Below are 9,528 nucleotides of genomic sequence, written 5' to 3'. Positions count from 1 at the left end.
ATCCACACCCATGATACTGTAGAATCCCTACAGTGTGGAAGCAGACCATTCATCCCATTAAGTCCACACCGACCCTCCAAAGAACCTCCTGCCCAGACCCATCCTTTCCCCATAACCCTACATTTCCCATGCTAGCCTACACATCCCTGATCACTATGGGGCAATTTAGCACAGTCAATCCACCCTAACCTGCTCAGCATTGGACTATGGGAGGAAACCGGAGCACCCGGAGGAAACCCACGCAGACACGGGGAGAATGTGCAAACACCACGCAGACAGTCGTCGCCCGAGAGTGGAATCGAGTACAGGACCCCAGTGCTGTGAGGCAGCGGTGGGAACCAGAGCCACTGTGCCACCCATATCTACCCACCCAGAGGGACAAGGGCTGCAGATTGAAGGGAGCACCACCATCTTTGTGTTGCCCTCCAAGTCACACCATCCCAAACTGGAACGATATCACCATTTCTTCACTCTTGCTGAGTGAAAGAGTTGGACCTCCCTTTCTGGGAACCCACTTCCTTCACACCAAATGGCTTCCAGAGGGCGGTTTCCATAACTCTTGGCTCACGTGAAGAACAACCTTTACTGACTGATCCAGGAACACCTACTCTCTGCACAAAGAACAACACATAATCCATTCAGCTTGACATATCAAACTCTCGTTGGTTTTAAGGCCTAATAGTACTTAATGTATCAGAACATCTCTGCAATGGTATAGTCATTCAAATGTCCTTTAATTGGGTTACAACAAACAACATCTGGACTGGCACTAAATTTAACATATTTAGGAAAAAATAATTGAAAAACACTTTATTACAAAGTGAAATAATGTTTGATAAAATTATTAATCTGTTCATTTTATAAAATAAAATCACTATCGCTACCTCATGTTTCCTAATTGTTTTCATGCTATTGTCATAAAATGATTTGGGGAGAAATTTGCATAAACACTGGTGTGGGGGTGTTTTTATAAAATGACTGAGGGATGTTATATAAACACTGGGCTGGGGGGTTTTTATAAATGACTGGAGGTATTATATAAACACTGGGCTGGGGGGTGTTGTTATAAAATGACTGGGGGGTGTTATATAAATACTGGGCTGTGTGGGTTGTTATAAAATGACTGGGGGTGTTATATAAACACTGGGCGGTGTGGGTGGTTATAAAATGACTGGGGGTGTTATATAAACACTGGGCTGGGGGGGTTGTTATAAAATGACTGGGGTGTGTTATATAAACACTGGGCTGGAGGGAGATGGACAAGACTGCAGAGCCTCGGCCTAGCTGCAGAGCCTCGGCCTGGCCTACGAGTCCGGGCTGGAGGAGTCAGCCTGGGATCTGCTCCTCATCCCCGGGAGACCCTGGGCTGGAATGGAGCTGTGCCCATCTCACTTTGGCATTGCTGTCACTGCCAACAAAGGCCTCCTTCTTTGCCCCCCACTCTCCAGGCTTTAAAGAAAACAGAGGGGGAATACTAACTCCCAGAACCTGAGGCAGGAACGGGGGGTGGGAATAGGTTTGGCGGCTGCTGTTTGAGGACAATTTCACATCGGCCATGTGGAAATTGTTGAAGGCCAGTTGATTAGATTAGATTACTCACAGTGTGGAAACAGGCCCTTCGGCCCAACAAGTCCACACTGACCTGCCGAAGCGCAACCCACCCATACCCCTACATATACCCCTTACCTAACACTATGGGCAATTTAGCATGGCCAATTCACCTGACCCGCACATCTTTGGACTGTGTTCAGGGCCAGCACGTTCCTGTGAAAATAAAGGATAAGAATGGCAAGATTCAGGAAATTTGGACGACAAGAGAAATTGAGAGCTCAGTCAAATCGAAAAAGAGGTATATGTGAGGTTAAGGATACTGAAGACAGGCAGAGAAGCAACAAAAAGAATGGGAAAGGACAGGAATTCAGAGAGCTATAGGGGGCGGGGGCATGAAATATCTTTGGCAAGCGAGATTAAGGAAAATCCCAATGCATTTCATACACACATATGGAGCAAGAGGGGATCTAAGGGAAGGGTAGGTCCACTCATGGGCAAAGGAGAAAGTTTATGCGTGGAGCTGGAGGAAGTGGGTGAGGCCCTTAATGAATACTTTGCATCGGTGTTCACAAAGCAGGAGGACATGGTGGATGGTGAGTTTCAGGAGAGGTATGTTGGTAATGCTGAAGAAACTTCTGGAAAATTGTAGGAAATCTTTATATCCTCTTTTGCGGGTAGTGGACTGCCCCTTTGAAATAAAGTAACAGCTGTTCTGGAACACTGGAAACAACATTGGCCTACTGAAGGGCATGCTGGGAAAACTGGCCAACTGAACAGTGCGCTTAGAATTGGATCAGGCCAGACAGACAGATACACAAACTGGTCGCCTTGATTGATTATGTTAGTAGGTGCTAATGAAACGGTGGAACTGAGATATTAAAAAAAGAGGTTGCAACATTCACTTGGATTAAGCCAGACAGGTACGTGAGCCATTCACCTTGATTGACGATTGAATAGGTGCTGACAGGACAATGTTGCAAGGTTCGGGTGGAACAATAGATCTGAATTTCAGTAGACAAACAGGAGGCTGGAAGAACACAGCAAGCCAGGCAGCATCAGGAGCTGGAGAAGTCAACTTTATGGGTTTTAAGGGGTATTTTGGGTATTAACCCTTCTTCAGGACTGAGTGTTTTGAGACAGCTTGGCTCCTAGGGTCTACTCAATTAAATAGGAGAAATTAAAATATCCAACTCTGTCGTTTGTAGCACCCTTCCTGAGACAGAAACTCAATCAACATCAAATAAATAAATGATGCTCGATTGCATTGTTACATTAAACTACTGCTCAGCCACTGGACAGATCGTTCTCATTGAAGCATGCTTGGGCAGCACAGTTTGGCGACAATGTCGCTGTAGAATTAGGGAACGGTATTTTCGAGAACGCTTCCTTACCTCTGCGATTCTCACCGGGATCATTTTGTACACCTTGTTCTGCACATGTGCCAGTGTCAGTGGCTGTCAGAGCGTGTGAGTGGTACAGTACTATACATTGATCAGCTTCATCGCAAAAATTAATGTAATGCATGTTCATTGCTGTCCCTCTGAGACAAGAATACTCTTGTATAATTCCGACAAGACGATATTACACACAGATTCTGGATTAGTGGTGCTGGAAGAGCACAACAGTTCAGGCAGCATCCAACGAGCAGCGGAATCGGCATTTCACCAAAAGCCCTTCATCAGGAATAAAGGCAGTGAGCTGAAAGCATGGAGAGATAAGCTAGAGGAAGGTGGGGCTGGGGAGAGAGTAGCATAGAGTGAGTCGGGGAGGAGATGAAGGTGATAGGTCAGGGAGGAGAGGATGGAGTGGATAGGTGGAAAAGGAGCTAGGCAGGTCGGACAAGTCTGGACAAGTCATGGGGACAGCGCTAAACCTTCGAGACACCACCCACACCCTCCACCTCCTCCAAGATTTCCGTTTCCCCGGCCCCCAATGCCTCATCTTCACCATGGATATCCAATCCTTCTACACCTCCATCCGCCATGACCAGGGCCTCCAAGCCCTCCGTTTTTTCCTCTCAAGACGTCCCCTTCCACCGATACTCTCATTCGTTTGGCCGAACTGGTCCTCACCCTTAACAATTTCTCCTTCGAATCCTCCCACTTCCTCCAGACCAAAAGGGTAGCCATGGGCACACGTATGGGCCCCAGCTATGCCTGTCTCTTTGTTGGCTACGTAGAACAGTTGATCTTCCGTAATTACACTGGCACCACTCCCCACCTCTTCCCCCGCTACATTGATGACTGCATTGGCGCCATCTCGTGCTCCCGCGAGGAGGTTGAGCAATTCATCAACTTCACCAACACATTCCACCCTGACATTAAATTTATCTGGACCATCTCTGACTCCTCCCTCCCCTTCCTGGACCTCTCCATCTCCATTAATGACGACCGACTTGACACTGACATTTTTTACAAACCCACTGACTCCCACAGCTACCTGGATTACACCTCTTCCCACCCTATCTCTTGCAAAAATGCCATCCCGTATTCCCAATTCCTCCGCCTCCGCCGTTTCTGCTCCCAGGAGGACCAGTTCCACCATAGAACACACCAGATGGCCTCCTTCTTTAGAGACCGCAATTTTCCTTCCCACATGGTTAAAGATGCCCTCCAACGCATCTCGTCCACATCCTGCACCTCCGCCCTCAGATCCCACCCCTCCAACTGTAACAAGGACAGAATGCCCCTGGTGCTCACCTTCCACCCTACCAACCTTCGCATAAACCAAATCATCCGCCGACATTTCCGCCACCTCCAAACAGACCTCACCACCAGGGATATATTTCCCTCCCCACCCCTTTCCGCCTTCCGCAAAGACCGTTCCCTCCGTGACTACCCACGCCCCCCTACGACCCACCCTCCCATCCTGGCACTTTCCCCTGCCACCGCAGGAACTGTAAAAACTGTGCCCACACCTCCTCCCTCACCTCTATCCAAGGCCCTAAAGGAGCCTTCCACATCCATCAAAGTTTTACCTGCACATCCACTAATATCATTTATTGTATCCGTTGCTCCCGATGCGGTCTCCTCTACATGGGGGAGACTGGACGCCTCTTAGCAGAGTGCTTTAGGGAATATCTCCAGGACACCCGCACCAATCAACCACACCGCCCCGTGACCCAACATTTCAACTCTCCCTCCCACTCTGCCGAGGACATGGAGGTCCTGGGCCTCCTTCATCGCTGCTCCCTCACCACCAGACGCCTGGAGGAAGAACGCCTCATCTTCCACCTCGGAACACCTCAACCCCAGAGCATCAATGTGGACTTCAACAGTTTCCTCATTTCCCCTTCCCGCACCTCACCCTAGTTCCAAACTTCCAGCTCAGCACTGTCTCCGTGACTTGTCCAGAATTGTCCGACCTGCCTAGCTCCTTTTCCACCTATCCACTCCACCCTCTCCTCCATGACCTATCACCTTCATCCCCTCCCCCACTCATCCATTGTACTCTATGCTACTTTCTCCCCCCCACCACCCTCCTCTAGTTTATCTCTCCACGCTTCAGGCTCTCTGCCTTTATTCCTGATGAAGGGCTTTTGCCCGAAACGTCGCTTTCGCTGCTCGTTGGATGCTGTGCCATGCCTCTAGGAATTCCCTGGCTGTTCTCTGTTTGGCTTGTCCTATAATGGTAGTGTTGTCCCAGTCAAACTCATGTTGCCTGTCATCTGCGTGTGTGGCTACTAAAGATAGCTGGTCGTGTTGTTTCATGGCTAGTTGGTGTTCATGGATGCGGATCGTTAGCTGTCTTCCTGTTTGTCCTATGTAGTGTTTTGTGCAGTCCATGCATGGAATTTTGTACACTACATTGGTTTTGCTCATGCTGGGTATCTGCTGCAGCACACCAGAACTGCAAAAAGAGGAAGAAGAACACCTATACAATGTATTCGCCAAAAACGGATACCCGCACAATTTCATCAACAGATGCCTAAGGGAAAGACAATGGAACGAGGACATGCCGCAACCCAAAGGGCTATCCACACTACCATGCATCAGGAGCATTTCCGAACTGACAGCCAGACTACTGCGACCACTCGGACACATAACAGCACACAAATCAACAGCCACTCTCAGACAACAACTCACTAGGACGAAGGACCCGATATCCAGCATGAGCAAAACCAACGTAGTGTACAAAATCCCATGCAAGGACTGCACAAAACACTACATAGGACAAACAGGAAGACAGCTAACAACCCGCATCCATGAACACCAACTAGCCACGAAACGACACGACCAGCTATCCTTAGTAGCCACACACTCAGATGACAAGCAACATGAGTTCGACTGGGACAACACCACTATTATAGGACAAGCCAAACAGAGAACAGCCAGGGAATTCCTAGAGGCATGGCACTCATCCACAGATTCAATCAATAAGCATATCGTCCTGGACCCAATATACCGACCACTGCAACGGACAGCAACTGACAACCGGAAGCGGCAGAGACAAACCACTATAAATGCCGGAGGAAAGATCACAGAAGCACTGAGGATGTCACCTAGAGAGGGGACGAAACATCTGCAACACAAATTCCCACCTCGGAGAACAGAACCACAGCAACGAGCACCCGAGCTACAAATCTTGTCACAAACTTGGATTTTATTGTATCCATTGCCCCCAATGCGGTCTCCTCTACATTGGGGAGACTGGGCGCCTCCTAGCAGAGCGCTTTAGGGAACATCTCCGGGACACCCGCACCAATCAACCACACCGCCCCGTGGCCCAACATTTCAACTCCCCCTCCCACTCTGCCAAGGACATGCAGGTCTTGGACCTCCTCCACCGTCACTCCCTCATCCCCCCAACGCCTGGAGGAAGAACGCCTCATCTTCCACCTTGGAACATTTCAACCCCAGGACTTCACCGGTTTCATTATTTCCCCTTCCCCCACCTCACCCCAGTTCCAACCTTCCAGCTCAGACCGTCCCCATGACTTGTCCTACCTGCCAATCTTCCTTTCCACCTACCCACTCCACCCTCCTCTCTGACCTATCACCCCAATACCCATCCCCATTCATCTATTGTATTCTATGCTACTTTCTCCCCACCCTCACCCCTCTCATTTATCTCTCCACTCTGCAAGCTTCCTGCCTCTATTCCTGATGAAGGGCTTTTGCCCGAAATGTCGATTTTCCTGCTCTTCGGATGCTGCCTGACCTGCTGTGCTTTTCCAGCACCACTCTTATTTAGACTCTGGTTTCCAGCATCTGCAGTCCTTGTTTTGACCTCGTTGATTTTGACCTTTGTCCACCCTTGTCCAACACCTGGTCCTCCAAATCATGTTATTGAGAAAGTTTGGCTCCTAGGGTCAGCTCAGTCAAAGGGAAATGACAATATCCAACACTGTCTGTTGTAAGAGTCTTCCCGAGATAGAAAATCAATTAACATCAAGTCAATGACTTATGCTAATTACAGTCTTACAACAAACCGCTGCTGAGCCACAGTACTTGGAAATGACCCAGACAGCACGACAAAAGGAGCATCTCAGGTCAGAGGGGTCACACACACACACACACACACACACACACACCATCAGCACCAAGAATTAGAAATTAGGGGAGACACAGTGGCACAGTGGTTAGCACTGCTACCTCACAGCGCCAGATACCTGGGTTCAATTCTCGCCTCGGGCAACTGTTTGTGTGGAGTTTCCACACTGTAAGTGATCTAATCTAAAAAAAATCTTGGGAGCAGGAAGAACAGCCTGATCTTCAGTTTGACCAACTATAATCGGGGTATAATCGGGACCCACTATGACCCTCTGAAAATGCAATCTTGCACAAACAAAGGTTTGTTTGTTGATTAGAGTAAAACTCCAATGTTTATTAATAAAAGCAAATTACTGCGGATGCTGGAATCTGAAACCAAAAGAGAAAATGCTGGAAAATCTCAGCAGGTCTGGCAGCATCTGTGAGGAGAGAAAAGAGCTGATGTTTTGAGTCTAAGCTAAATAAAGGGAGAAATAGGTTGGTCTTTATATTAGGCTGAGAGAAGGTATTTATACCAGGCTGGAAGTAAGCAAGTAAATCAGAGACATATAAAAATGACATTTACATTTGGATCACGGGCCTGTTTCTTTAACACCAGAGGGTGTTGAATGTACATCCAGAAAAGGTGGTGCTCTCAGTTTAATGTCACATCCAAACAACGTTGAGAAATATTTCCTTGTACCTGGAATCCTTAATCTTAACGGTGATGTCTCCTGAAGGAATTGATTTGCAAGGTGGGACACAGAGGGGGGGGAGATTGCAAAGCTGCAGTTTGACAAAAGAAGGTTTGTTCAATTTGTAGGGGTTAGGGGAAAAGTGATTTCAAAATATCTTTCAGGTTTCACCAGCAAAGCTTAAAAATTGCTTTTATTCGCGTTCACCTCACATTGTAAACAGTGTTTGATAACAGAGTGCTTCAGGTGTCTGAGACATTTCTGGGGCTTTGTTCTGGTGAAAGAGGAGACAGTGAAAGGGGCGGGGCGGTGCAGGGAAGGGGCGGGGCGTTTCCGTTTGAGGGAAATATGCAAATTAGCGCAGCATGTCTGGGCGCCCAGTGAGTGTAGTATTCAGTGAAACATGAGCTTTTCCGGATGGTCTTTGATCCAGGTGAGAAATTGCGCTGTTGTACAGACAGGGAACCTCAGGCGGGTGAATTTCCGATTTCGGAAAATGCAGTTAGTGTGAGTGTAAGAGGTATGGGCTGTTGTTGGGTTTGAGCGAGTGAGCGTATTAAGCATACTTACCTGGCAGGGGAGATACCATGATCAACAAGGTGGTTCTCCCAGGACGAGGCTATCCCATTGCACTTCGGTTGTGCTGACGCCTGCGATGTCCCCAAATGCGGGATACTCGACTGCAAAATTTGTGGTAGTGGGGGACTGCGTTCGCGCTCTCCCCTGATTGACAAGCAAAGAGCAGATTATTCGACAGAGGGCGCTCACCTCTATACTTCATGCAGCTTACTATATACAGTGCATCTAGCTTCACCTCAGTCGACAGATATGCTGCACATCTTTACACCATCCTCTCTTATGTTCAGCTCTTCTTCTTATTCTTCTCATCATATGAGTCTACAGAATTGGAGGCAGGCTGTTCAGACCAAACAATTTATCGGAGAGATTATAAAAATTGCCAGCATCAATGTGCGTAGCATCCAATTGGCTACGGGATGTGTTTCTATGATGGCCTTCCTGGCCAACGTTAAAGCCGACCTCCTGTTTCTGCAGGAGTGTGGGATACCGCACCTCAGCCGCTACAGGAGATGGTCGAGCTTGTGGGCCCATGGGTCATCAGTTTGGCCGGGGGGGCGGGGGTAACAATAGCAGCGCCTCCGGCCTGGGTATCCTGTTGCGAGGAGGCGACTTCACCATCTCCGAGGTTAAGGAGGTGGTGGGCGGGCGCCTCCTCATCACCGACGTTATGTACAAGAATGCTCCCCTGAGACTGATCAATGTGTACGCCCCAGTGGGTAAGAGAGAACGGTTGGCCGTCCTGCATCAGCTTCCACTGTTGCTGGCTACATCCAGGCCGGTCATTCTGGCCGGAGACTTCAACTATATCATTGATGCAGATGGACGATCCGGCGGGGGGGACAGTAAACGGCAACGGATATCCCAATCCAATCTAGTAAGGGCAATGGGCATAGTATTCAATCAGTCATGACCATATCAAATAGTGAGCCAAATAGCCTAATCTTGTCCCTATGTTCTGAGGGGTGAGAGGAGGTAATCAAAATAGGGGCAGATTGGGCGGTGTATAGATACCAACGTAGACCATTTCCATTGTTTTTTTGTGTTGGAACTTCAACTAAACCTAATGTGCAGTGTGGGGGCTACTCCAGCAGAGGGAGGCAGTGGTCCATCTGCTGGTGTCTGTGGAGCTGACCGTTTTCCAGCATTAAGGAAGATAGTCACCCCAGCTGCCTGCACAGTTACAATGGTCCCCTCACAAGGTAGCAACAGGAGTAGACCATTCAGCCTGTAGA

General features: G+C 48.5%; 1 non-coding gene across 1 annotated transcript; it reads left to right on the top strand.

Annotated features, from left to right (window-relative positions):
• The first annotated feature begins 8,279 nt into the window (after positions 1–8,279).
• On the top strand, positions 8,280–8,443 carry LOC132833040 (U1 spliceosomal RNA). Its single transcript, XR_009647033.1, has one exon. It is a non-coding gene; the product is annotated as a U1 spliceosomal RNA (small nuclear RNA).
• The last annotated feature ends 1,085 nt before the right edge of the window (positions 8,444–9,528 follow it).

The sequence above is a fragment of the Hemiscyllium ocellatum genome, chromosome 35 (assembly GCF_020745735.1).
Source record: "Hemiscyllium ocellatum isolate sHemOce1 chromosome 35, sHemOce1.pat.X.cur, whole genome shotgun sequence".
In the NCBI taxonomy this organism is placed as follows: domain Eukaryota; kingdom Metazoa; phylum Chordata; class Chondrichthyes; order Orectolobiformes; family Hemiscylliidae; genus Hemiscyllium; species Hemiscyllium ocellatum.
Note: the sequence above shows the minus strand (reverse complement) of the source record. Positions and strands in the feature narration are given on the sequence as shown.